Source organism: Micromesistius poutassou, assembly GCF_964030765.1.
Source record: "Micromesistius poutassou genome assembly, chromosome: 23".
NCBI classification, from domain to species: domain Eukaryota; kingdom Metazoa; phylum Chordata; class Actinopteri; order Gadiformes; family Gadidae; genus Micromesistius; species Micromesistius poutassou.
The window spans coordinates 8,032,879-8,060,302 of record NC_140293.1 but is presented as its reverse complement, the minus strand read 5'-3'; the positions used below and the strand labels follow the sequence as shown (position 1 = coordinate 8,060,302).

Sequence of the window (27,424 nt, the reverse complement as noted above, 5' to 3'; positions counted from 1 at the left end):
AAAAGCAGTACCCTCATTAAGCATAGCTTGTGGCTTTGAATTCCCTGTAGATGGTACAGGTACTTTTAATGGAAACCTAAAACATTTTTAATATGGGAAAATGTTGAGTTTATTGAAGCCTGGATAGCTCAGCCGGTAGAGCATCAGACTTTTAATCTGAGGGTCCAGCGTTCAAGTCCCTGTTCAGGTGGGATTTCAGTTATAATAACTTAATTGACCCTTCATAGGTCGTTGAGTGCTAGAATAGACGCGCTCGTTATTGATACTTTACAAAGATTTAAAAACAGAAGCCTTGTGATCCTACAAAATGGACGTTTAACTAGTTACTTGTATTTATTGTGATTGACTAATTGACACTGTCTAAAATACAGAATGATGAGTCTCATTTTGTTTGACCTCTCAGCTGCAGAGGTTTTGGCTAATGAACACTGTGCTCTTCAACAAACTCCAGTTCAATTCTGATTACTGTGACAGTCATTGAAATGGAAATTCTGTGAAAATCTAAATTTATTGGAGAATGCGGGCATCGATCCCGCTACCTCTCACATGCTAAGCGAGCGCTCTACCATTTGAGCTAATTCCCCTATCTGTAAGACATATTATAAGATAAAAAGCAGTACCCTCATTAAGCATAGCTTGTGGCTTTGAATTCCCTGTAGATGGTACAGGTACTTTTAATGGAAACCTAAAACATTTTTAATATGGGAAAATGTTGAGTTTATTGAAGCCTGGATAGCTCAGCCGGTAGAGCATCAGACTTTTAATCTGAGGGTCCAGCGTTCAAGTCCCTGTTCAGGTGGGATTTCAGTTATAATAACTTAATTGACCCTTCATAGGTCGTTGAGTGCTAGAATAGATGCGCTCGTTATTGATACTTTACAAAGATTTAAAAACAGAAGCCTTGTGATCCTACAAAATGGACGTTTAACTAGTTACTTGTATTTATTGTGATTGACTAATTGACACTGTCTAAAATACAGAATGATGAGTCTCATTTTGTTTGACCTCTCAACTGCAGAGGTTTTGGCTTATGAACACTGTGCTCTTCAACAAACTCCAGTTCAATTCTGATTACTGTGACAGTCATTGAAATGGAAATTCTGTGAAAATCTAAATTTATTGGAGAATGCGGGCATCGATCCCGCTACCTCTCACATGCTAAGCGAGCGCTCTACCATTTGAACTAATTCCCCTATCTGTAAGACATTTTATAAGATGAAAAGCAGTACCCTCATTAAGCATAGCTTGTGGCTTTGAATTCCCTGTAGATGGTACAGGTACTTTTAATGGAAACCTAAAACATTTTTAATGTGGGAAAATCTTGAGGTTATTGAAGCCTGGATAGCTCAGCCGGTAGAGCATCAGACTTTTAATCTGAGGGTCCAGGGTTCAAGTCCCTGTTCAGGCGGGAATTCAATTATAAGAACTTCATTGACACTTCATAGGTCGTTGAGTGCTAGAATAGATGCGCTCATTATTGATACTTTACAAAGATTTAAAAACAGAAGCCTTGTGATCCTGCAAATTGGACGTTTAACTAGTTACTTGTATTTATTGTAATTGAATAATTGACACTGTCTAAATACAGAATGATGAGTCTCATTTTGTTTGACCTCTCAGCTGCAGAGGTTTTGGCTAATGAACCATGTGCTCTTCAACAAACTCCAGTTCAATTCTGATTACTGTGACAGTCATTGAAATGGAAATTCTGTGAAAATCTAAATTTATTGGTGAATGCGGGCATCAATCCCGCTACCTCTCACATGCTAAGCGAGCGCTCTACCATTTGAGCTAATTCCCCTATCTGTAAGACATTTTATAAGATGAAAAGCAGTACCCTCATTAAGCATAGCTTGTGGCTTTGAATTCCCTGTAGATGGTACAGGTACTTTTAATGGAAACCTAAAACATTTTTAATGTGGGAAAATGTTGAGGTTATTGAAGCCTGGATAGCTCAGCCGGTAGAGCATCAGACTTTTAATCTGAGGGTCTAGGGTTCAAGTCCCTGTTCAGGCGGGAATTCAATTATAAGAACTTCATTGACACTTCATAGGTCGTTGAGTGCTAGAATAGATGCGCTCGTTATTGATAGTTTACAAAGATTTAAAAACAGAAGCCTTGTGATCCTACAAAATGGACGTTTAACTAGTTACTTGTATTTATTGTGATTGACTAATTGACACTGTCTAAAATACAGAATGATGAGTCTCATTTTGTTTGACCTCTCAGCTGCAGAGGTTATGGCTAATGAACCATGTGCTCTTCAACAAACTCCAGTTCAATTCTGATTACTGTGACAGTCATTGAAATGGAAATTCTGTGAAAATCTAAATTTATTGGAGAATGCGGGCATCGATCCCGCTACCTCTCACATGCTAAGCGAGCGCTCTACCATTTGAGCTAATTCCCCTATCTGTAAGACATATTATAAGATAAAAAGCAGTACCCTCATTAAGCATAGCTTGTGGCTTTGAATTCCCTGTAGATGGTACAGGTACTTTTAATGGAAACCTAAAACATTTTTAATATGGGAAAATGTTGAGTTTATTGAAGCCTGGATAGCTCAGCCGGTAGAGCATCAGACTTTTAATCTGAGGGTCCAGCGTTCAAGTCCCTGTTCAGGTGGGATTTCAGTTATAATAACTTAATTGACCCTTCATAGGTCTTTGAGTGCTAGAATAGATGCGCTCGTTATTGATACTTTACAAAGATTTAAAAACAGAAGCCTTGTGATCCTACAAAATGGACGTTTAACTAGTTACTTGTATTTATTGTGATTGACTAATTGACACTGTCTAAAATACAGAATGATGAGTCTCATTTTGTTTGACCTCTCAACTGCAGAGGTTTTGGCTTATGAACACTGTGCTCTTCAACAAACTCCAGTTCAATTCTGATTACTGTGACAGTCATTGAAATGGAAATTCTGTGAAAATCTAAATTTATTGGTGAATGCGGGCATCAATCCCGCTACCTCTCACATGCTAAGCGAGCGCTCTACCATTTGAGCTAATTCCCCTATCTGTAAGACATTTTATAAGATGAAAAGCAGTACCCTCATTAAGCATAGCTTGTGGCTTTGAATTCCCTGTAGATGGTACAGGTACTTTTAATGGAAACCTAAAACATTTTTAATGTGGGAAAATGTTGAGGTTATTGAAGCCTGGATAGCTCAGCCGGTAGAGCATCAGACTTTTAATCTGAGGGTCTAGGGTTCAAGTCCCTGTTCAGGCGGGAATTCAATTATAAGAACTTCATTGACACTTCATAGGTCGTTGAGTGCTAGAATAGATGCGCTCGTTATTGATACTTTACAAAGATTTAAAAACAGAAGCCTTGTGATCCTACAAAATGGACGTTTAACTAGTTACTTGTATTTATTGTGATTGACTAATTGACACTGTCTAAAATACAGAATGATGAGTCTCATTTTGTTTGACCTCTCAGCTGCAGAGGTTATGGCTAATGAACCATGTGCTCTTCAACAAACTCCAGTTCAATTCTGATTACTGTGACAGTCATTGAAATGGAAATTCTGTGAAAATCTAAATTTATTGGAGAATGCGGGCATCGATCCCGCTACCTCTCACATGCTAAGCGAGCGCTCTACCAATTGAGCTAATTCCCCTATCTGTAAGACATATTATAAGATAAAAAGCAGTACCCTCATTAAGCATAGCTTGTGGCTTTGAATTCCCTGTAGATGGTACAGGTACTTTTAATGGAAACCTAAAACATTTTTAATGTGGGAAAATCTTGAGGTTATTGAAGCCTGGATAGCTCAGCCGGTAGAGCATCAGACTTTTAATCTGAGGGTCCAGGGTTCAAGTCCCTGTTCAGGCGGGAATTCAATTATAAGAACTTCATTGACACTTCATAGGTCGTTGAGTGCTAGAATAGATGCGCTCATTATTGATACTTTACAAAGATTTAAAAACAGAAGCCTTGTGATCCTGCAAATTGGACGTTTAACTAGTTACTTGTATTTATTGTAATTGAATAATTGACACTGTCTAAATACAGAATGATGAGTCTCATTTTGTTTGACCTCTCAGCTGCAGAGGTTTTGGCTAATGAACCATGTGCTCTTCAACAAACTCCAGTTCAATTCTGATTACTGTGACAGTCATTGAAATGGAAATTCTGTGAAAATCTAAATTTATTGGTGAATGCGGGCATCAATCCCGCTACCTCTCACATGCTAAGCGAGCGCTCTACCATTTGAGCTAATTCCCCTATCTGTACGACATTTTATAAGATGAAAAGCAGTACCCTCATTAAGCATAGCTTGTGGCTTTGAATTCCCTGTAGATGGTACAGGTACTTTTAATGGAAACCTAAAACATTTTTAATGTGGGAAAATGTTGAGGTTATTGAAGCCTGGATAGCTCAGCCGGTAGAGCATCAGACTTTTAATCTGAGGGTCTAGGGTTCAAGTCCCTGTTCAGGCGGGAATTCAATTATAAGAACTTCATTGACACTTCATAGGTCGTTGAGTGCTAGAATAGATGCGCTCGTTATTGATAGTTTACAAAGATTTAAAAACAGAAGCCTTGTGATCCTACAAAATGGACGTTTAACTAGTTACTTGTATTTATTGTGATTGACTAATTGACACTGTCTAAAATACAGAATGATGAGTCTCATTTTGTTTGACCTCTCAGCTGCAGAGGTTATGGCTAATGAACCATGTGCTCTTCAACAAACTCCAGTTCAATTCTGATTACTGTGACAGTCATTGAAATGGAAATTCTGTGAAAATCTAAATTTATTGGAGAATGCGGGCATCGATCCCGCTACCTCTCACATGCTAAGCGAGCGCTCTACCATTTGAGCTAATTCCCCTATCTGTAAGACATATTATAAGATAAAAAGCAGTACCCTCATTAAGCATAGCTTGTGGCTTTGAATTCCCTGTAGATGGTACAGGTACTTTTAATGGAAACCTAAAACATTTTTAATATGGGAAAATGTTGAGTTTATTGAAGCCTGGATAGCTCAGCCGGTAGAGCATCAGACTTTTAATCTGAGGGTCCAGCGTTCAAGTCCCTGTTCAGGTGGGATTTCAGTTATAATAACTTAATTGACCCTTCATAGGTCTTTGAGTGCTAGAATAGATGCGCTCGTTATTGATACTTTACAAAGATTTAAAAACAGAAGCCTTGTGATCCTACAAAATGGACGTTTAACTAGTTACTTGTATTTATTGTGATTGACTAATTGACACTGTCTAAAATACAGAATGATGAGTCTCATTTTGTTTGACCTCTCAACTGCAGAGGTTTTGGCTTATGAACACTGTGCTCTTCAACAAACTCCAGTTCAATTCTGATTACTGTGACAGTCATTGAAATGGAAATTCTGTGAAAATCTAAATTTATTGGTGAATGCGGGCATCAATCCCGCTACCTCTCACATGCTAAGCGAGCGCTCTACCATTTGAGCTAATTCCCCTATCTGTAAGACATTTTATAAGATGAAAAGCAGTACCCTCATTAAGCATAGCTTGTGGCTTTGAATTCCCTGTAGATGGTACAGGTACTTTTAATGGAAACCTAAAACATTTTTAATGTGGGAAAATGTTGAGGTTATTGAAGCCTGGATAGCTCAGCCGGTAGAGCATCAGACTTTTAATCTGAGGGTCTAGGGTTCAAGTCCCTGTTCAGGCGGGAATTCAATTATAAGAACTTCATTGACACTTCATAGGTCGTTGAGTGCTAGAATAGATGCGCTCGTTATTGATACTTTACAAAGATTTAAAAACAGAAGCCTTGTGATCCTACAAAATGGACGTTTAACTAGTTACTTGTATTTATTGTGATTGACTAATTGACACTGTCTAAAATACAGAATGATGAGTCTCATTTTGTTTGACCTCTCAGCTGCAGAGGTTATGGCTAATGAACCATGTGCTCTTCAACAAACTCCAGTTCAATTCTGATTACTGTGACAGTCATTGAAATGGAAATTCTGTGAAAATCTAAATTTATTGGAGAATGCGGGCATCGATCCCGCTACCTCTCACATGCTAAGCGAGCGCTCTACCAATTGAGCTAATTCCCCTATCTGTAAGACATATTATAAGATAAAAAGCAGTACCCTCATTAAGCATAGCTTGTGGCTTTGAATTCCCTGTAGATGGTACAGGTACTTTTAATGGAAACCTAAAACATTTTTAATGTGGGAAAATCTTGAGGTTATTGAAGCCTGGATAGCTCAGCCGGTAGAGCATCAGACTTTTAATCTGAGGGTCCAGGGTTCAAGTCCCTGTTCAGGCGGGAATTCAATTATAAGAACTTCATTGACACTTCATAGGTCGTTGAGTGCTAGAATAGATGCGCTCATTATTGATACTTTACAAAGATTTAAAAACAGAAGCCTTGTGATCCTGCAAATTGGACGTTTAACTAGTTACTTGTATTTATTGTAATTGAATAATTGACACTGTCTAAATACAGAATGATGAGTCTCATTTTGTTTGACCTCTCAGCTGCAGAGGTTTTGGCTAATGAACCATGTGCTCTTCAACAAACTCCAGTTCAATTCTGATTACTGTGACAGTCATTGAAATGGAAATTCTGTGAAAATCTAAATTTATTGGTGAATGCGGGCATCAATCCCGCTACCTCTCACATGCTAAGCGAGCGCTCTACCATTTGAGCTAATTCCCCTATCTGTACGACATTTTATAAGATGAAAAGCAGTACCCTCATTAAGCATAGCTTGTGGCTTTGAATTCCCTGTAGATGGTACAGGTACTTTTAATGGAAACCTAAAACATTTTTAATGTGGGAAAATGTTGAGGTTATTGAAGCCTGGATAGCTCAGCCGGTAGAGCATCAGACTTTTAATCTGAGGGTCTAGGGTTCAAGTCCCTGTTCAGGCGGGAATTCAATTATAAGAACTTCATTGACACTTCATAGGTCGTTGAGTGCTAGAATAGATGCGCTCGTTATTGATAGTTTACAAAGATTTAAAAACAGAAGCCTTGTGATCCTACAAAATGGACGTTTAACTAGTTACTTGTATTTATTGTGATTGACTAATTGACACTGTCTAAAATACAGAATGATGAGTCTCATTTTGTTTGACCTCTCAGCTGCAGAGGTTATGGCTAATGAACCATGTGCTCTTCAACAAACTCCAGTTCAATTCTGATTACTGTGACAGTCATTGAAATGGAAATTCTGTGAAAATCTAAATTTATTGGAGAATGCGGGCATCGATCCCGCTACCTCTCACATGCTAAGCGAGCGCTCTACCATTTGAGCTAATTCCCCTATCTGTAAGACATATTATAAGATAAAAAGCAGTACCCTCATTAAGCATAGCTTGTGGCTTTGAATTCCCTGTAGATGGTACAGGTACTTTTAATGGAAACCTAAAACATTTTTAATATGGGAAAATGTTGAGTTTATTGAAGCCTGGATAGCTCAGCCGGTAGAGCATCAGACTTTTAATCTGAGGGTCCACCGTTCAAGTCCCTGTTCAGGTGGGATTTCAGTTATAATAACTTAATTGACCCTTCATAGGTCTTTGAGTGCTAGAATAGATGCGCTCGTTATTGATACTTTACAAAGATTTAAAAACAGAAGCCTTGTGATCCTACAAAATGGACGTTTAACTAGTTACTTGTATTTATTGTGATTGACTAATTGACACTGTCTAAAATACAGAATGATGAGTCTCATTTTGTTTGACCTCTCAACTGCAGAGGTTTTGGCTTATGAACACTGTGCTCTTCAACAAACTCCAGTTCAATTCTGATTACTGTGACAGTCATTGAAATGGAAATTCTGTGAAAATCTAAATTTATTGGTGAATGCGGGCATCAATCCCGCTACCTCTCACATGCTAAGCGAGCGCTCTACCATTTGAGCTAATTCCCCTATCTGTAAGACATTTTATAAGATGAAAAGCAGTACCCTCATTAAGCATAGCTTGTGGCTTTGAATTCCCTGTAGATGGTACAGGTACTTTTAATGGAAACCTAAAACATTTTTAATGTGGGAAAATGTTGAGGTTATTGAAGCCTGGATAGCTCAGCCGGTAGAGCATCAGACTTTTAATCTGAGGGTCTAGGGTTCAAGTCCCTGTTCAGGAGGGAATTCAATTATAAGAACTTCATTGACACTTCATAGGTCGTTGAGTGCTAGAATAGATGCGCTCGTTATTGATACTTTACAAAGATTTAAAAACAGAAGCCTTGTGATCCTACAAAATGGATGTTTAACTAGTTACTTGTATTTATTGTGATTGACTAATTGACACTGTCTAAAATACAGAATGATGAGTCTCATTTTGTTTGACCTCTCAGCTGCAGAGGTTATGGCTAATGAACCATGTGCTCTTCAACAAACTCCAGTTCAATTCTGATTACTGTGACAGTCATTGAAATGGAAATTCTGTGAAAATCTAAATTTATTAGAGAATGCGGGCATCGATCCCGCTACCTCTCACATGCTAAGCGAGCGCTCTACCAATTGAGCTAATTCCCCTATCTGTAAGACATATTATAAGATAAAAAGCAGTACCCTCATTAAGCATAGCTTGTGGCTTTGAATTCCCTGTAGATGGTACAGGTACTTTTAATGGAAACCTAAAACATTTTTAATGTGGGAAAATGTTTAGATTATTGATGCCTGGATAGCTCAGCCGGTAGAGCATCATACTTTTAATCTGAGGGTCCAGGGTTCAAGTCCCTGTTCAGGCGGGAATTCAATTATAAGAACTTCATTGACACTTCATAGGTCGTTGAGTGCTAGAATAGATGCGCTCATTATTGATACTTTACAAAGATTTAAAAACAGAAGCCTTGTGATCCTGCAAATTGGACGTTTAACTAGTTACTTGTATTTATTGTAATTGAATAATTGACACTGTCTAAATACAGAATGATGAGTCTCATTTTGTTTGACCTCTCAGCTGCAGAGGTTTTGGCTAATGAACCATGTGCTCTTCAACAAACTCCAGTTCAATTCTGATTACTGTGACAGTCATTGAAATGGAAATTCTGTGAAAATCTAAATTTATTGGTGAATGCGGGCATCAATCCCGCTACCTCTCACATGCTAAGCGAGCGCTCTACCATTTGAGCTAATTCCCCTATCTGTAAGACATTTTATAAGATGAAAAGCAGTACCCTCATTAAGCATAGCTTGTGGCTTTGAATTCCCTGTAGATGGTACAGGTACTTTTAATGGAAACCTAAAACATTTTTAATGTGGGAAAATGTTGAGGTTATTGAAGCCTGGATAGCTCAGCCGGTAGAGCATCAGACTTTTAATCTGAGGGTCTAGGGTTCAAGTCCCTGTTCAGGCGGGAATTCAATTATAAGAACTTCATTGACACTTCATAGGTCGTTGCGTGCTAGAATAGATGCGCTCGTTATTGATACTTTACAAAGATTTAAAAACAGAAGCCTTGTGATCCTACAAAATGGACGTTTAACTAGTTACTTGTATTTATTGTGATTGACTAATTGACACTGTCTAAAATACAGAATGATGAGTCTCATTTTGTTTGACCTCTCATCTGCAGAGGTTATGGCTAATGAACCATGTGCTCTTCAACAAACTCCAGTTCAATTCTGATTACTGTGACAGTCATTGAAATGGAAATTCTGTGAAAATCTAAATTTATTGGAGAATGCGGGCATCGATCCCGCTACCTCTCACATGCTAAGCGAGCGCTCTACCATTTGAGCTAATTCCCCTATCTGTAAGACATATTATAAGATAAAAAGCAGTACCCTCATTAAGCATAGCTTGTGGCTTTGAATTCCCTGTAGATGGTACAGGTACTTTTAATGGAAACCTAAAACATTTTTAATGTGGGAAAATGTTGAGTTTATTGATGCCTGGATAGCTCAGCCGGTAGAGCATCATACTTTTAATCTGAGGGTCCAGGGTTCAAGTCCCTGTTCAGGCGGGAATTCAATTATAAGAACTTCATTGACACTTCATAGGTCGTTGAGTGCTAGAATAGATGCGCTCATTATTGATACTTTACAAAGATTTAAAAACAGAAGCCTTGTGATCCTGCAAATTGGACGTTTAACTAGTTACTTGTATTTATTGTAATTGAATAATTGACACTGTCTAAAATACAGAATGATGAGTCTCATTTTGTTTGACCTCTCAGCTGCAGAGGTTTTGGCTAATGAACCATGTGCTCTTCAACAAACTCCAGTTCAATTCTGATTACTGTGACAGTCATTGAAATGGAAATTCTGTGAAAATCTAAATTTATTAGAGAATGCGGGCATCGATCACGCTACCTCTCACATGCTAAGCGAGCGCTCTACCATTGGAGCTAATTCCCCTATCTGTAAGACATCTTATAAGATAAAAAGCAGTACCCTCATTAAGCATAGCTTGTGGCTTTGAATTCCCTGTAGATGGTACAGGTACTTTTAATGGAAACCTAAAACATTTTTAATGTGGGAAAATGTTTAGATTATTGATGCCTGGATAGCTCAGCCGGTAGAGCATCATACTTTTAATCTGAGGGTCCAGGGTTCAAGTCCCTGTTCAGGCGGGAATTCAATTATAAGAACTTCATTGACACTTCATAGGTCGTTGAGTGCTAGAATAGATGCGCTCATTATTGATACTTTACAAAGATTTAAAAACAGAAGCCTTGTGATCCTGCAAATTGGAGGTTTAACTAGTTACTTGTATTTATTGTGATTGACTAATTGACACTGTCTAAAATACAGAATGATGACTCTCATTTTGTTTGACCTCTCAGCTGCAGAGGTTATGGCTAATGAACCATGTGCTCTTCAACAAACTCCAGTTCAATTCTGATTACTGTGACAGTCATTGAAATGGAAATTCTGTGAAAATCTAAATTTATTGGAGAATGCGGGCATCGATCCCGCTACCTCTCACATGCTAAGCGAGCGCTCTACCATTTGAGCTAATTCCCCTATCTGTAAGACATATTATAAGATAAAAAGCAGTACCCTCATTAAGCATAGCTTGTGGCTTTGAATTCCCTGTAGATGGTACAGGTACTTTTAATGGAAACCTAAAACATTTTTAATATGGGAAAATGTTGAGTTTATTGAAGCCTGGATAGCTCAGCCGGTAGAGCATCAGACTTTTAATCTGAGGGTCCAGCGTTCAAGTCCCTGTTCAGGTGGGATTTCAGTTATAATAACTTAATTGACCCTTCATAGTTCGTTGAGTGCTAGAATAGACGCGCTCGTTATTGATACTTTACAAAGATTTAAAAAAAGAAGCCTTGTGATCCTGCAAATTGGACGTTTAACTAGTTACTTGTATTTATTGTAATTGAATAATTGACACTGTCTAAAATACAGAATGATGAGTCTCATTTTGTTTGACCTCTCAGCTGCAGAGGTTTTGGCTAATGAACCATGTGCTCTTCAACAAACTCCAGTTCAATTCTGATTACTGTGACAGTCATTGAAATGGAAATTCTGTGAAAATCTAAATTTATTAGAGAATGCGGGCATCGATCACGCTACCTCTCACATGCTAAGCGAGCGCTCTACCATTGGAGCTAATTCCCCTATCTGTAAGACATCTTATAAGATAAAAAGCAGTACCCTCATTAAGCATAGCTTGTGGCTTTGAATTCCCTGTAGATGGTACAGGTACTTTTAATGGAAACCTAAAACATTTTTAATGTGGGAAAATGTTTAGATTATTGATGCCTGGATAGCTCAGCCGGTAGAGCATCATACTTTTAATCTGAGGGTCCAGGGTTCAAGTCCCTGTTCAGGCGGGAATTCAATTATAAGAACTTCATTGACACTTCATAGGTCGTTGAGTGCTAGAATAGATGCGCTCATTATTGATACTTTACAAAGATTTAAAAACAGAAGCCTTGTGATCCTGCAAATTGGACGTTTAACTAGTTACTTGTATTTATTGTGATTGACTAATTGACACTGTCTAAAATACAGAATGATGACTCTCATTTTGTTTGACCTCTCAGCTGCAGAGGTTATGGCTAATGAACCATGTGCTCTTCAACAAACTCCAGTTCAATTCTGATTACTGTGACAGTCATTGAAATGGAAATTCTGTGAAAATCTAAATTTATTGGAGAATGCGGGCATCGATCCCGCTACCTCTCACATGCTAAGCGAGCGCTCTACCATTTGAGCTAATTCCCCTATCTGTAAGACATATTATAAGATAAAAAGCAGTACCCTCATTAAGCATAGCTTGTGGCTTTGAATTCCCTGTAGATGGTACAGGTACTTTTAATGGAAACCTAAAACATTTTTAATATGGGAAAATGTTGAGTTTATTGAAGCCTGGATAGCTCAGCCGGTAGAGCATCAGACTTTTAATCTGAGGGTCCAGCGTTCAAGTCCCTGTTCAGGTGGGATTTCAGTTATAATAACTTAATTGACCCTTCATAGTTCGTTGAGTGCTAGAATAGACGCGCTCGTTATTGATACTTTACAAAGATTTAAAAACAGAAGCCTTGTGATCCTACAAAATGGACGTTTAACTAGTTACTTGTATTTATTGTGATTGACTAATTGACACTGTCTAAAATACAGAATGATGAGTCTCATTTTGTTTGACCTCTCAGCTGCAGAGGTTTTGGCTAATGAACACTGTGCTCTTCAACAAACTCCAGTTCAATTCTGATTACTGTGACAGTCATTGAAATGGAAATTCTGTGAAAATCTAAATTTATTGGAGAATGCGGGCATCGATCCCGCTACCTCTCACATGCTAAGCGAGCCCTCTACCATTTGAGCTAATTCCCCTATCTGTAAGACATTTTATAAGATGAAAAGCAGTACCCTCATTAAGCATAGCTTGTGGCTTTGAATTCCCTGTAGATGGTACAGGTACTTTTAATGGAAACCTAAAACATTTTTAATGTGGGAAAATCTTGAAGTTATTGAAGCCTGGATAGCTCAGCCGGTAGAGCATCAGACTTTTAATCTGAGGGTCCAGGGTTCAAGTCCCTGTTCAGGCGGGAATTCAATTATAAGAACTTCATTGACACTTCATAGGTCGTTGAGTGCTAGAATAGATGCGCTCATTATTGATACTTTACAAAGATTTAAAAACAGAAGCCTTGTGATCCTGCAAATTGGAAGTTTAACTAGTTACTTGTATTTATTGTAATTGAATAATTGACACTGTCTAAAATACAGAATGATGAGTCTCATTTTGTTTGACCTCTCAGCTGCAGAGGTTTTGGCTAATGAACCATGTGCTCTTCAACAAACTCCAGTTCAATTCTGATTACTGTGACAGTCATTGAAATGGAAATTCTGTGAAAATCTAAATTGATTAGAGAATGCGGGCATCGATCACGCTACCTCTCACATGCTAAGCGAGCGCTCTACCATTTGAGCTAATTCCCCTATCTGTAAGACATCTTATAAGATAAAAAGCAGTACCCTCATTAAGCATAGCTTGTGGCTTTGAATTCCCTGTAGATGGTACAGGTACTTTTAATGGAAACCTAAAACATTTTTAATGTGGGAAAATGTTTAGATTATTGATGCCTGGATAGCTCAGCCGGTAGAGCATCATACTTTTAATCTGAGGGTCCAGGGTTCAAGTCCCTGTTCAGGCGGGAATTCAATTATAAGAACTTCATTGACACTTCATAGGTCGTTGAGTGCTAGAATAGATGCGCTCGTTATTGATACTTTACAAAGATTTAAAAACAGAAGCCTTGTGATCCTACAAATTGGACATTTAACTAGTTACTTGTATTTATTGTAATTGACTAATTGACACTGTCTAAAATACAGAATGATGAATCTCATTTTGTTTGACCTCTCAGCTGCAGAGGTTTTGGCTAATGAACCATGTGCTCTTCAACAAACTCCAGTTCAATTCTGATTACTGTGACAGTCATTGAAATGGAAATTCTGTGAAAATCTAAATTTATTAGAGAATGCGGGCATCGATCACGCTACCTCTCACATGCTAAGCGAGCGCTCTACCATTTGAGCTAATTCCCCTATCTGTAAGACATCTTATAAGATAAAAAGCAGTACCCTCATTAAGCATAGCTTGTGGCTTTGAATTCCCTGTAGATGGTACAGGTACTTTTAATGGAAACCTAAAACATTTTTAATGTGGGAAAATGTTTAGATTAATCATGCCTGGATAGCTCAGCCGGTAGAGCATCATACTTTGAATCTGAGGGTCCAGGGTTCAAGTCCCTGTTCAGGCGGGAATTCAATTATAAGAACTTCATTGACACTTCATAGGTCGTTGAGTGCTAGAATAGATGCGCTCATTATTGATACTTTACAAAGATTTAAAAACAGAAGCCTTGTGATCCTGCAAATTGGACGTTTAACTAGTTACTTGTATTTATTGTGATTGACTAATTGACACTGTCTAAAATACAGAATGATGAGTCTCATTTTGTTTGACCTCTCAGCTGCAGAGGTTTTGGCTAATGAACACTGTGCTCTTCAACAAACTCCAGTTCAATTCTGATTACTGTGACAGTCATTGAAATGGAAATTCTGTGAAAATCTAAATTTATTGGAGAATGCGGGCATCGATCCCGCTACCTCTCACATGCTAAGCGAGCGCTCTACCATTTGAGCTAATTCCCCTATCTGTAAGACATTTTATAAGATGAAAAGCAGTACCCTCATTAAGCATAGCTTGTGGCTTTGAATTCCCTGTAGATGGTACAGGTACTTTTAATGGAAACCTAAAACATTTTTTATGTGGGAAAATCTTGAGGTTATTGAAGCCTGGATAGCTCAGCCGGTAGAGCATCAGACTTTTAATCTGAGGGTCCAGGGTTCAAGTCCCTGTTCAGGCGGGAATTCAATTATAAGAACTTCATTGACACTTCATAGGTCGTTGAGTGCTAGAATAGATGCGCTCATTATTGATACTTTACAAAGATTTAAAAACAGAAGCCTTGTGATCCTGCAAATTGGACGTTTAACTAGTTACTTGTATTTATTGTAATTGAATAATTGACACTGTCTAAATACAGAATGATGAGTCTCATTTTGTTTGACCTCTCAGCTGCAGAGGTTTTGGCTAATGAACCATGTGCTCTTCAACAAACTCCAGTTCAATTCTGATTACTGTGACAGTCATTGAAATGGAAATTCTGTGAAAATCTAAATTTATTGGTGAATGCGGGCATCAATCCCGCTACCTCTCACATGCTAAGCGAGCGCTCTACCATTTGAGCTAATTCCCCTATCTGTAAGACATTTTATAAGATGAAAAGCAGTACCCTCATTAAGCATAGCTTGTGGCTTTGAATTCCCTGTAGATGGTACAGGTACTTTTAATGGAAACCTAAAACATTTTTAATGTGGGAAAATGTTGAGGTTATTGAAGCCTGGATAGCTCAGCCGGTAGAGCATCAGACTTTTAATCTGAGGGTCTAGGGTTCAAGTCCCTGTTCAGGCGGGAATTCAATTATAAGAACTTCATTGACACTTCATAGGTCGTTGAGTGCTAGAATAGATGCGCTCATTATTGATACTTTACAAAGATTTAAAAACAGAAGCCTTGTGATCCTGCAAATTGGACGTTTAACTAGTTACTTGTATTTATTGTAATTGAATAATTGACACTGTCTAAAATACAGAATGATGAGTCTCATTTTGTTTGACCTCTCAGCTGCAGAGGTTTTGGCTAATGAACCATGTGCTCTTCAACAAACTCCAGTTCAATTCTGATTACTGTGACAGTCATTGAAATGGAAATTCTGTGAAAATCTAAATTGATTAGAGAATGCGGGCATCGATCACGCTACCTCTCACATGCTAAGCGAGCGCTCTACCATTTGAGCTAATTCCCCTATCTGTAAGACATCTTATAAGATAAAAAGCAGTACCCTCATTAAGCATAGCTTGTGGCTTTGAATTCCCTGTAGATGGTACAGGTACTTTTAATGGAAACCTAAAACATTTTTAATGTGGGAAAATGTTTAGATTATTGATGCCTGGATAGCTCAGCCGGTAGAGCATCATACTTTTAATCTGAGGGTCCAGGGTTCAAGTCCCTGTTCAGGCGGGAATTCAATTATAAGAACTTCATTGACACTTCATAGGTCGTTGAGTGCTAGAATAGATGCGCTCGTTATTGATACTTTACAAAGATTTAAAAACAGAAGCCTTGTGATCCTACAAATTGGACATTTAACTAGTTACTTGTATTTATTGTAATTGACTAATTGACACTGTCTAAAATACAGAATGATGAATCTCATTTTGTTTGACCTCTCAGCTGCAGAGGTTTTGGCTAATGAACCATGTGCTCTTCAACAAACTCCAGTTCAATTCTGATTACTGTGACAGTCATTGAAATGGAAATTCTGTGAAAATCTAAATTTATTAGAGAATGCGGGCATCGATCACGCTACCTCTCACATGCTAAGCGAGCGCTCTACCATTTGAGCTAATTCCCCTATCTGTAAGACATCTTATAAGATAAAAAGCAGTACCCTCATTAAGCATAGCTTGTGGCTTTGAATTCCCTGTAGATGGTACAGGTACTTTTAATGGAAACCTAAAACATTTTTAATGTGGGAAAATGTTTAGATTAATCATGCCTGGATAGCTCAGCCGGTAGAGCATCATACTTTTAATCTGAGGGTCCAGGGTTCAAGTCCCTGTTCAGGCGGGAATTCAATTATAAGAACTTCATTGACACTTCATAGGTCGTTGAGTGCTAGAATAGATGCGCTCATTATTGATACTTTACAAAGATTTAAAAACAGAAGCCTTGTGATCCTGCAAATTGGACGTTTAACTAGTTACTTGTATTTATTGTGATTGACTAATTGACACTGTCTAAAATACAGAATGATGAGTCTCATTTTGTTTGACCTCTCAGCTGCAGAGGTTTTGGCTAATGAACACTGTGCTCTTCAACAAACTCCAGTTCAATTCTGATTACTGTGACAGTCATTGAAATGGAAATTCTGTGAAAATCTAAATTTATTGGAGAATGCGGGCATCGATCCCGCTACCTCTCACATGCTAAGCGAGCGCTCTACCATTTGAGCTAATTCCCCTATCTGTAAGACATTTTATAAGATGAAAAGCAGTACCCTCATTAAGCATAGCTTGTGGCTTTGAATTCCCTGTAGATGGTACAGGTACTTTTAATGGAAACCTAAAACATTTTTAATGTGGGAAAATCTTGAGGTTATTGAAGCCTGGATTGCTCAGCCGGTAGAGGATCAGACTTTTAATCTGAGGGTCCAGGGTTCAAGTCCCTGTTCAGGCGGGAATTCAATTATAAGAACTTCATTGACACTTCATAGGTCGTTGAGTGCTAGAATAGATGCGCTCATTATTGATACTTTACAAAGATTTAAAAACAGAAGCCTTGTGATCCTGCAAATTGGACGTTTAACTAGTTACTTGTATTTATTGTAATTGAATAATTGACACTGTCTAAATACAGAATGATGAGTCTCATTTTGTTTGACCTCTCAGCTGCAGAGGTTTTGGCTAATGAACCATGTGCTCTTCAACAAACTCCAGTTCAATTCTGATTACTGTGACAGTCATTGAAATGGAAATTCTGTGAAAATCTAAATTTATTGGTGAATGCGGGCATCAATCCCGCTACCTCTCACATGCTAAGCGAGCGCTCTACCATTTGAGCTAATTCCCCTATCTGTAAGACATTTTATAAGATGAAAAGCAGTACCCTCATTAAGCATAGCTTGTGGCTTTGAATTCCCTGTAGATGGTACAGGTACTTTTAATGGAAACCTAAAACATTTTTAATGTGGGAAAATGTTGAGGTTATTGAAGCCTGGATAGCTCAGCCGGTAGAGCATCAGACTTTTAATCTGAGGGTCTAGGGTTCAAGTCCCTGTTCAGGCGGGAATTCAATTATAAGAACTTCATTGACACTTCATAGGTCGTTGAGTGCTAGAATAGATGCGCTCGTTATTGATACTTTACAATGATTTAAAAACAGAAGCCTTGTGATCCTACAAAATGGACGTTTAACTAGTTACTTGTATTTATTGTGATTGACTAATTGACACTGTCTAAAATACAGAATGATGAGTCTCAATTTGTTTGACCTCTCAGCTGCAGAGGTTATGGCTAATGAACCATGTGCTCTTCAACAAACTCCAGTTCAATTCTGATTACTGTGACAGTCATTGAAATGGAAATTCTGTGAAAATCTAAATTTATTGGAGAATGCGGGCATCGATCCCGCTACCTCTCACATGCTAAGCGAGCGCTCTACCATTTGAGCTAATTCCCCTATCTGTAAGACATATTATAAGATAAAAAGCAGTACCCTCATTAAGCATAGCTTGTGGCTTTGAATTCCCTGTAGATGGTACAGGTACTTTTAATGGAAACCTAAAACATTTTTAATATGGGAAAATGTTGAGTTTATTGACGCCTGGATAGCTCAGCCGGTAGAGCATCAGACTTTTAATCTGAGGGTCCAGGGTTCAAGTCCCTGTTCAGGCGGGAAGTCAATTATAAGAACTTCATTGACACTTCATAGGTCGTTGAGTGCTAGAATAGATGCGCTCATTATTGATACTTTACAAAGATTTAAAAACAGAAGCCTTGTGATCCTGCAAATTGGACGTTTAACTAGTTACTTGTATTTATTGTAATTGAATAATTGACACTGTCTAAAATACAGAATGATGAGTCTCATTTTGTTTGACCTCTCAGCTGCAGAGGTTTTGGCTAATGAACCATGTGCTCTTCAACAAACTCCAGTTCAATTCTGATTACTGTGACAGTCATTGAAATGGAAATTCTGTGAAAATCCAAATTTATTAGAGAATGCGGGCATCGATCACGCTACCTCTCACATGCTAAGCGAGCGCTCTACCATTGGAGCTAATTCCCCTATCTGTAAGACATCTTATAAGATAAAAAGCAGTACCCTCATTAAGCATAGCTTGTGGCTTTGAATTCCCTGTAGATGGTACAGGTACTTTTAATGGAAACCTAAAACATTTTTAATGTGGGAAAATGTTTAGATTATTGATGCCTGGATAGCTCAGCCGGTAGAGCATCATACTTTTAATCTGAGGGTCCAGGGTTCAAGTCCCTGTTCAGGCGGGAATTCAATTATAAGAACTTCATTGACACTTCATAGGTCGTTGAGTGCTAGAATAGATGCGCTCATTATTGATACTTTACAAAGATTTAAAAACAGAAGCCTTGTGATCCTGCAAATTGGACGTTTAACTAGTTACTTGTATTTATTGTAATTGAATAATTGACACTGTCTAAATACAGAATGATGAGTCTCATTTTGTTTGACCTCTCAGCTGCAGAGGTTTTGGCTAATGAACCATGTGCTCTTCAACAAACTCCAGTTCAATTCTGATTACTGTGACAGTCATTGAAATGGAAATTCTGTGAAAATCTAAATTTATTGGTGAATGCGGGCATCAATCCCGCTACCTCTCACATGCTAAGCGAGCGCTCTACCATTTGAGCTAATTCCCCTATCTGTAAGACATTTTATAAGATGAAAAGCAGTACCCTCATTAAGCATAGCTTGTGGCTTTGAATTCCCTGTAGATGGTACAGGTACTTTTAATGGAAACCTAAAACATTTTTAATGTGGGAAAATGTTGAGGTTATTGAAGCCTGGATAGCTCAGCCGGTAGAGCATCAGACTTTTAATCTGAGGGTCTAGGGTTCAAGTCCCTGTTCAGGCGGGAATTCAATTATAAGAACTTCATTGACACTTCATAGGTCGTTGAGTGCTAGAATAGATGCGCTCGTTATTGATAGTTTACAAAGATTTAAAAACAGAAGCCTTGTGATCCTACAAAATGGACGTTTAACTAGTTACTTGTATTTATTGTGATTGACTAATTGACACTGTCTAAAATACAGAATGATGAGTCTCATTTTGTTTGACCTCTCAGCTGCAGAGGTTATGGCTAATGAACCATGTGCTCTTCAACAAACTCCAGTTCAATTCTGATTACTGTGACAGTCATTGAAATGGAAATTCTGTGAAAATCTAAATTTATTGGAGAATGCGGGCATCGATCCCGCTACCTCTCACATGCTAAGCGAGCGCTCTACCATTTGAGCTAATTCCCCTATCTGTAAGACATATTATAAGATAAAAAGCAGTACCCTCATTAAGCATAGCTTGTGGCTTTGAATTCCCTGTAGATGGTACAGGTACTTTTAATGGAAACCTAAAACATTTTTAATATTGGAAAATGTTGAGTTTATTGAAGCCTGGATAGCTCAGCCGGTAGAGCATCAGACTTTTAATCTGAGGGTCCAGGGTTCAAGTCCCTGTTCAGGCGGGAATTCAATTATAAGAACTTCATTGACACTTCATAGGTCGTTGAGTGCTAGAATAGATGCGCTCATTATTGATACTTTACAAAGATTTAAAAACAGAAGCCTTGTGATCCTGCAAATTGGACGTTTAACTAGTTACTTGTATTTATTGTAATTGAATAATTGACACTGTCTAAAATACAGAATGATGAGTCTCATTTTGTTTGACCTCTCAGCTGCAGAGGTTTTGGCTAATGAACCATGTGCTCTTCAACAAACTCCAGTTCAATTCTGATTACTGTGACAGTCATTGAAATGGAAATTCTGTGAAAATCTAAATTTATTAGAGAATGCAGGCATCGATCACGCTACCTCTCACATGCTAAGCGAGCGCTCTACCATTGGAGCTAATTCCCCTATCTGTAAGACATCTTATAAGATAAAAAGCAGTACCCTCATTAAGCATAGCTTGTGGCTTTGAATTCCCTGTAGATGGTACAGGTACTTTTAATGGAAACCTAAAACATTTTTAATGTGGGAAAATGTTTAGATTATTGATGCCTGGATAGCTCAGCCGGTAGAGCATCATACTTTTAATCTGAGGGTCCAGGGTTCAAGTCCCTGTTCAGGCGGGAATTCAATTATAAGAACTTCATTGACACTTCATAGGTCGTTGAGTGCTAGAATAGATGCGCTCATTATTGATACTTTACAAAGATTTAAAAACAGAAGCCTTGTGATCCTGCAAATTGGACGTTTAACTAGTTACTTGTATTTATTGTGATTGACTAATTGACACTGTCTAAAATACAGAATGATGACTCTCATTTTGTTTGACCTCTCAGCTGCAGAGGTTATGGCTAATGAACCATGTGCTCTTCAACAAACTCCAGTTCAATTCTGATTACTGTGACAGTCATTGAAATGGAAATTCTGTGAAAATCTAAATTTATTGGAGAATGCGGGCATCGATCCCGCTACCTCTCACATGCTAAGCGAGCGCTCTACCATTTGAGCTAATTCCCCTATCTGTAAGACATTTTATAAGATGAAAAGCAGTACCCTCATTAAGCATAGCTTGTGGCTTTGAATTCCCTGTAGATGGTACAGGTACTTTTAATGGAAACCTAAAACATTTTTAATGTGGGAAAATCTTGAGGTTATTGAAGCCTGGGTAGCTCAGCCGGTAGAGCATCAGACTTTTAATCTGAGGGTCCAGGGTTCAAGTCCCTGTTCAGGCGGGAATTCAATTATAAGAACTTCATTGACACTTCATAGGTCGTTGAGTGCTAGAATAGATGCGCTCATTATTGATACTTTACAAAGATTTAAAAACAGAAGCCTTGTGATCCTGCAAATTGGACGTTTAACTAGTTACTTGTATTTATTGTAATTGAATAATTGACACTGTCTAAAATACAGAATGATGAGTCTCATTTTGTTTGACCTCTCAGCTGCAGAGGTTTTGGCTAATGAACCATGTGCTCTTCAACAAACTCCAGTTCAATTCTGATTACTGTGACAGTCATTGAAATGGAAATTCTGTGAAAATCTAAATTGATTAGAGAATGCGGGCATCGATCACGCTACCTCTCACATGCTAAGCGAGCGCTCTACCATTTGAGCTAATTCCCCTATCTGTAAGACATTTTATAAGATGAAAAGCAGTACCCTCATTAAGCATAGCTTGTGGCTTTGAATTCCCTGTAGATGGTACAGGTACTTTTAATGGAAACCTAAAACATTTTTAATGTGGGAAAACGTTGAGGTTATTGAAGCCTGGATAGCTCAGCCGGTAGAGTATCAGACTTTTAATCTGAGGGTCTAGGGTTCAAGTCCCTGTTCAGGCGGGAATTCAATTATAAGAACTTCATTGACACTTCATAGGTCGTTGAGTGCTAGAATAGATGCGCTCGTTAGATGCGCTGATAGTTTACAAAGATTTAAAAACAGAAGCCTTGTGATCCTACAAAATGGACGTTTAACTAGTTACTTGTATTTATTGTGATTGACTAATTGACACTGTCTAAAATACAGAATGATGAGTCTCATTTTGTTTGACCTCTCAGCTGCAGAGGTTATGGCTAATGAACCATGTGCTCTTCAACAAACTCCAGTTCAATTCTGATTACTGTGACAGTCATTGAAATGGAAATTCTGTGAAAATCTAAATTTATTGGAGAATGCGGGCATCGATCCCGCTACCTCTCACATGCTAAGCGAGCGCTCTACCATTTGAGCTAATTCCCCTATCTGTAAGACATATTATAATATAAAAAGCAGTACCCTCATTAAGCATAGCTTGTGGCTTTGAATTCCCTTTAGATGGTACAGGTACTTTTAATGGAAACCTAAAACATTTTTAATATGGGAAAATGTTGAGATTATTGAAGCCTGGATAGCTCAGCCGGTAGAGCATCAGACTTTTAATCTGAGGGTCCAGGGTTCAAGTCCCTGTTCAGGCGGGAATTCAATTATAAGAACTTCATTGACACTTCATAGGTCGTTGAGTGCTAGAATAGATGCGCTCATTATTGATACTTTACAAAGATTTAAAAACAGAAGCCTTGTGATCCTGCAAATTGGACGTTTAACTAGTTACTTGTATTTATTGTAATTGAATAATTGACACTGTCTAAAATACAGAATGATGAGTCTCATTTTGTTTGACCTCTCAGCTGCAGAGGTTTTGGCTAATGAACCATGTGCTCTTCAACAAACTCCAGTTCAATTCTGATTACTGTGACAGTCATTGAAATGGAAATTCTGTGAAAATCTAAATTGATTAGAGAATGCGGGCATCGATCACGCTACCTCTCACATGCTAAGCGAGCGCTCTACCATTTGAGCTAATTCCCCTATCTGTAAGACATCTTATAAGATAAAAAGCAGTACCCTCATTAAGCATAGCTTGTGGCTTTGAATTCCCTGTAGATGGTACAGGTACTTTTAATGGAAACCTAAAACATTTTTAATGTGGGAAAATGTTGAGTTTATTGAAGCCTGGTTAGCTCAGCCGGTAGAGCATCAGACTTTTAATCTGAGGGTCCAGGGTTCAAGTCCCTGTTCAGGCGGGAATTCAATTATAAGAACTTCATTGACACTTCATAGGTCGTTGAGTGCTAGAATAGATGCGCTCGTTATTGATACTTTACAAAGATTTAAAAACAGAAGCCTTGTGATCCTACAAAATGGACGTTTAACTAGTTACTTGTATTTATTGTGATTGACTAATTGACACTGTCTAAAATACAGAATGATGAGTCTCATTTTGTTTGACCTCTCAGCTGCAGAGGTTTTGGCTAATGAACACTGTGCTCTTCAACAAACTCCAGTTCAATTCTGATTACTGTGACAGTCATTGAAATGGAAATTCTGTGAAAATCTAAATGTATTGGAGAATGCGGGCATCGACCCCATTACCTCTCACATGCTAAGCGAGCGCTCTACCATTTGAGCTAATTCCCCTATCTGTAAGACATTTTATAAGATGAAAAGCAGTACCCTCATTAAGCATAGCTTGTGGCTTTGAATTCCCTGTAGATGGTACAGGTACTTTTAATGGAAACCTAAAACATTTTTAATGTGGGAAAATCTTGAGGTTATTGAAGCCTGGAAAGCTCAGCCGGTAGAGCATCAGACATTTAATCTGAGGGTCCAGGGTTTTTTATTTTTTTAACCTTTATTTAGCCAGGTAAAAGACCCGTTGAGATCGAGATCTCATTTTCAAGGGTGACCTGGCCAAGAGGGCAGCAGCACATGTCGTCAACATTATAAAATACAAAATACATTACAAAAGACATTACAATATTACATTATATTAAATAGGGCCATGTTACAATAGAGGTTAAAACAAAAAGTGCAGGGAGCAGGAGGTCAAGGTGACAAGGTTGGTCAGCAAAGGCACCGCTCAAATGATTTTTGTTGTCGGACCTTTAAGAAGTGTCGAAATACACCAAGAGATACAAGTTCAGACAATTTCAGTTCAGCCTGGAGGTTGTTCCATGTTAATGGAGCGGCATAACTAAACGCTTTTTTCCCTAATTCAGTCTGCACTCTAGAAATGCTCAAACAATAGATATCACTGGACCTTAAGGCATATCGATTTTCTGTTCGACGGAGGAGTGAACAGAGGTAGGGAGGAACCATACCAAGGAGAGCCTTATATATCATAAGCAACCAATGAGTTTCTCTCCGGGTGCTCAGAGATGGCCACCCGGACATCGAGTAGAGCTGACAGTGATGAGTGAGACGACCACAGCCAGTGAAAAACCTTAATGCACTGTGATATACAGTGTCCAAAGCTGCTAGGCTTTTGGACGAAGCACACATGTACAACACATCTCCATAGTCAACTACTGGTAGGAAAGTTGACGACACAAGCAATTTACGCACTCGCAGAGAGAAACACACACGATTTCTATAAAAGAAGCCAAGCTTTAGCCTGAGTTTTTTTACCAGGTTTTCAATATGCAATTTAAACGAAAGCTCCGTATCTAGAAGGAAACCTAAGTATTTATACTTAGTAACAACCTCGAATGGGTTTTGAATTTTTTTCGAATTTAGAGAGATCGATAAAAAGGGCAACACATACTTTTTTAAGATCAAGTGCTTCAATAAAATCATTAAAAACTTTCAGGGCAGCCGTGACCGTGCTGTGTTGCTTCCTGAAGCCAGATTGGAAGTTATTTAAAATACTATTAGAGTCTAAAAAATCTTTTAGTTGTTCACTGATTATTTTTTCCAATATTTTAGCAACAATGCATAATTTTGAAATAGGCCTGTAGTTATTTACGTCAGAAGGGTCACCCCCTTTTAACAGGGGAAGGACAAAGGCAGATTTCCAAACTTTTGGGAGTGTATTAGTGCTGAGACTAAGATTAAAAATGTGTGTCAAGGGCTCAGCTATATAATTTGCAGCCACCTTCAGGAAGATAGGGTCCAATTTATCAGGACCAGCTGATTTTTTAGTATCCAAGCCAGTTAGGGCTCTAGACACCTCAGAAGCTAACACAGGTTCAAAGTAAAAGGAGTTCTCTGGGGGGCTATTTACAGCCTCATCCAAGGACTCCTTCGCCACGTCAGATTCTATTTGACTGGAATATTCATTATCGAATAAATGACCCACAGAGACAAAATGCTCGTTAAAAAAATTTAGCTTAGACAAATTATCTGTTAAATTGACAGAGCCATGGACCAAAAAATTTGGTAGTTCATTTTGCTGAACAACACCAGATGTTGACTTCACCACCTTCCAAAATTTCTTTGGGTCATTTAAGTTATTTGTAGTTTCTGTTAGATAAAACTCAGCTTTTGCCTTCTTAATAGATGCCGTACATTTATTTCGTAACTGTCGGAAGCAAAGCCAATCATTTTCGGATTTTGATTTCCGAGCTCTGGCCCATGCAGCATCCCTGTCTTTTGTAAGATTTCCTATTTCTGGGTGAAACCAGGGATTATTACGCCCTTTCACCCTGAATTTCCGAAAGGGGGCGTGTTTATTAATTAGATTCAGGAAATCATCATAAAAATAACTCCAGGCCATTTCCACATCATCAAATAAGGAGATCCTGTCCCATTTACAATTATACACGTCACGAATAAAAGCTTGTTCATGAAAATGTTTAAAATCTCTCTTGTATATAATACGTGGCTTGGTCTTGGGGAGTTTGGCATTTCTAACCACTGCGATAGTGGAGTGATCACTCAGATCATTCGCAAAAACACCTATATTACTGTACTTATGAGGTACATTGGTCAAAACAAGATCAAGAAGTGAGGATCTGGATGGAAATTTTGTGTTAGGTCGGGTTGGGCTATCAATGAGCTGGGTTAGATTCAGAGAATCACAGACACTTTTTAGGCAGTCTGAAGCTGAAGATAGCCAGTCATAGTTTAGATCTCCCACAAGAACAATTTCATTAGAATTAAACCCTGCCACATGATTAGATAGGGTTGAAAGGGTCTCACTGCAGGCTGAAGGAGGTCTGTAGCAGCCCATAACTATAAGAGACTGGTCATGAGAAAACTCAAGTTTTAGGGCAAGTAATTCAAATTGTTTAGTTAAGGAAATACAGGTAATGGGTGTGGCCTGAAATTTCTTTTTGATATAAATGGCAACACCTCCTCCTTTCCTGGGCCGATCACAACGAAAAACATTATAACCACTGATAGTGATGTCCTTGTCTGGAACATTTTTATTCAGCCAGGTTTCTGAGAGTACAAGAATATCAGTATCGGTTGTCTGTATCCAGATTTTAATTAAGTCCATTTTAGGGAGTAAACTCCTAACATTTATGTGGATAATCCCAAGTCCAGACCGTGCCCTGAATTCATTAGGAGTATCAAGATAATTCAGTGGAGGGCCTGGGTTTGGCTGTATGTTACCTGACAATAAGAGCAAAAGTAAAATAAAACACTTCCTTTTAACAACTGACGTTTTAACAATGGCCTCATTATCTGGATTGGTGAGGTTAATAATTAAGGATTCTGTGAGCCTAAAATTATTTTCCAGAACTGAAAGGCACAACAAACGAATGGGGCAGTTGTCATTTAAAACAGGCACATCTTGGGGCTTCAATATTTGACAGGCCGGGTCAGCCAATGACCAGCTGAGTGTTACTGTACTGAGGGGGCCCAGAGGGGGGCGTGGCACATCACTGTGTACATCGCCAGAGTTATGGGGTAACGCCGCAGGTCCCCACGACAAGTGCAACAATGTCAAGAGAAACGCAGGAAGAAGCCTCATTTTCGCCGCTGCCGCATACAAAGTTCAAGTACATAAAAGAGGTTTAAGGACTTGAGGACTTTTTTCACCGATGGGAAGCCGCTGCTAGCGGGGTCCAGCAGGAGGCCGGTACCCCGCAGATCCCCACTCGTCGGTAGGGAGCCGCAGCTAGCGAGTTCCAGTAGGAGGTCGGTTCCCCGCAGACCACCGGTAAGGGAAGCAGAAGTTGCTGCGACAGGATTCCAATCCGTACGCCAGCTCCGCAGATGGGATGGCAGCCTGAGGTCCAAGTCTCAGCGGGTCCGGGCGTGCTGCAGGGCAACCCTCGTTTGCAACCCTATCCAGTGGGACTCGCAGGATGCTGGGTGACACGGATCCCCAGGCTCTCAGGGCCGGCCGGCAGAATCTCGACACAGTCTGGATCCGAGGTGATTATCCGG

General features: G+C 38.7%; 22 non-coding genes across 22 annotated transcripts; 19 read left to right on the top strand and 3 right to left on the bottom strand.

The window, feature by feature from the left end:
* The first annotated feature begins 1,335 nt into the window (after window positions 1-1,335).
* Window positions 1,336-1,408, top strand: AC3HAE_039086 (transfer RNA lysine (anticodon UUU)). Its single transcript has one exon. It is a non-coding gene; the product is annotated as a tRNA-Lys (tRNA).
* A 535-nt stretch (window positions 1,409-1,943) lies between these two features.
* Window positions 1,944-2,016, top strand: AC3HAE_039083 (transfer RNA lysine (anticodon UUU)). Its single transcript has one exon. It is a non-coding gene; the product is annotated as a tRNA-Lys (tRNA).
* A 1,145-nt stretch (window positions 2,017-3,161) lies between these two features.
* AC3HAE_039082 (transfer RNA lysine (anticodon UUU)) lies at window positions 3,162-3,234 on the top strand. Its single transcript has one exon. It is a non-coding gene; the product is annotated as a tRNA-Lys (tRNA).
* Window positions 3,235-3,555: 321 nt separating this feature from the next.
* AC3HAE_039060 (transfer RNA alanine (anticodon AGC)) lies at window positions 3,556-3,628 on the bottom strand. Its single transcript has one exon. It is a non-coding gene; the product is annotated as a tRNA-Ala (tRNA).
* A 142-nt stretch (window positions 3,629-3,770) lies between these two features.
* AC3HAE_039081 (transfer RNA lysine (anticodon UUU)) lies at window positions 3,771-3,843 on the top strand. The gene has a single exon. It is a non-coding gene; the product is annotated as a tRNA-Lys (tRNA).
* A 535-nt stretch (window positions 3,844-4,378) lies between these two features.
* AC3HAE_039080 (transfer RNA lysine (anticodon UUU)) lies at window positions 4,379-4,451 on the top strand. The gene has a single exon. It is a non-coding gene; the product is annotated as a tRNA-Lys (tRNA).
* A 1,145-nt stretch (window positions 4,452-5,596) lies between these two features.
* On the top strand, window positions 5,597-5,669 carry AC3HAE_039079 (transfer RNA lysine (anticodon UUU)). Its single transcript has one exon. It is a non-coding gene; the product is annotated as a tRNA-Lys (tRNA).
* A 321-nt stretch (window positions 5,670-5,990) lies between these two features.
* AC3HAE_039048 (transfer RNA alanine (anticodon AGC)) lies at window positions 5,991-6,063 on the bottom strand. Its single transcript has one exon. It is a non-coding gene; the product is annotated as a tRNA-Ala (tRNA).
* Window positions 6,064-6,205: 142 nt separating this feature from the next.
* AC3HAE_039078 (transfer RNA lysine (anticodon UUU)) lies at window positions 6,206-6,278 on the top strand. Its single transcript has one exon. It is a non-coding gene; the product is annotated as a tRNA-Lys (tRNA).
* A 535-nt stretch (window positions 6,279-6,813) lies between these two features.
* On the top strand, window positions 6,814-6,886 carry AC3HAE_039077 (transfer RNA lysine (anticodon UUU)). Its single transcript has one exon. It is a non-coding gene; the product is annotated as a tRNA-Lys (tRNA).
* A 1,539-nt stretch (window positions 6,887-8,425) lies between these two features.
* AC3HAE_039036 (transfer RNA alanine (anticodon AGC)) lies at window positions 8,426-8,498 on the bottom strand. The gene has a single exon. It is a non-coding gene; the product is annotated as a tRNA-Ala (tRNA).
* A 750-nt stretch (window positions 8,499-9,248) lies between these two features.
* On the top strand, window positions 9,249-9,321 carry AC3HAE_039076 (transfer RNA lysine (anticodon UUU)). The gene has a single exon. It is a non-coding gene; the product is annotated as a tRNA-Lys (tRNA).
* Window positions 9,322-12,902: 3,581 nt separating this feature from the next.
* On the top strand, window positions 12,903-12,975 carry AC3HAE_039075 (transfer RNA lysine (anticodon UUU)). Its single transcript has one exon. It is a non-coding gene; the product is annotated as a tRNA-Lys (tRNA).
* A 1,145-nt stretch (window positions 12,976-14,120) lies between these two features.
* Window positions 14,121-14,193, top strand: AC3HAE_039073 (transfer RNA glutamine (anticodon UUG)). Its single transcript has one exon. It is a non-coding gene; the product is annotated as a tRNA-Gln (tRNA).
* A 536-nt stretch (window positions 14,194-14,729) lies between these two features.
* On the top strand, window positions 14,730-14,802 carry AC3HAE_039071 (transfer RNA lysine (anticodon UUU)). Its single transcript has one exon. It is a non-coding gene; the product is annotated as a tRNA-Lys (tRNA).
* A 535-nt stretch (window positions 14,803-15,337) lies between these two features.
* Window positions 15,338-15,410, top strand: AC3HAE_039070 (transfer RNA lysine (anticodon UUU)). The gene has a single exon. It is a non-coding gene; the product is annotated as a tRNA-Lys (tRNA).
* A 2,362-nt stretch (window positions 15,411-17,772) lies between these two features.
* On the top strand, window positions 17,773-17,845 carry AC3HAE_039069 (transfer RNA lysine (anticodon UUU)). The gene has a single exon. It is a non-coding gene; the product is annotated as a tRNA-Lys (tRNA).
* Window positions 17,846-18,381: 536 nt separating this feature from the next.
* AC3HAE_039068 (transfer RNA lysine (anticodon UUU)) lies at window positions 18,382-18,454 on the top strand. Its single transcript has one exon. It is a non-coding gene; the product is annotated as a tRNA-Lys (tRNA).
* Window positions 18,455-19,598: 1,144 nt separating this feature from the next.
* On the top strand, window positions 19,599-19,671 carry AC3HAE_039067 (transfer RNA lysine (anticodon UUU)). Its single transcript has one exon. It is a non-coding gene; the product is annotated as a tRNA-Lys (tRNA).
* Window positions 19,672-20,207: 536 nt separating this feature from the next.
* Window positions 20,208-20,280, top strand: AC3HAE_039066 (transfer RNA lysine (anticodon UUU)). The gene has a single exon. It is a non-coding gene; the product is annotated as a tRNA-Lys (tRNA).
* Window positions 20,281-21,425: 1,145 nt separating this feature from the next.
* Window positions 21,426-21,498, top strand: AC3HAE_039065 (transfer RNA lysine (anticodon UUU)). The gene has a single exon. It is a non-coding gene; the product is annotated as a tRNA-Lys (tRNA).
* Window positions 21,499-22,649: 1,151 nt separating this feature from the next.
* Window positions 22,650-22,722, top strand: AC3HAE_039064 (transfer RNA lysine (anticodon UUU)). The gene has a single exon. It is a non-coding gene; the product is annotated as a tRNA-Lys (tRNA).
* Window positions 22,723-27,424: the final 4,702 nt, after the last annotated feature.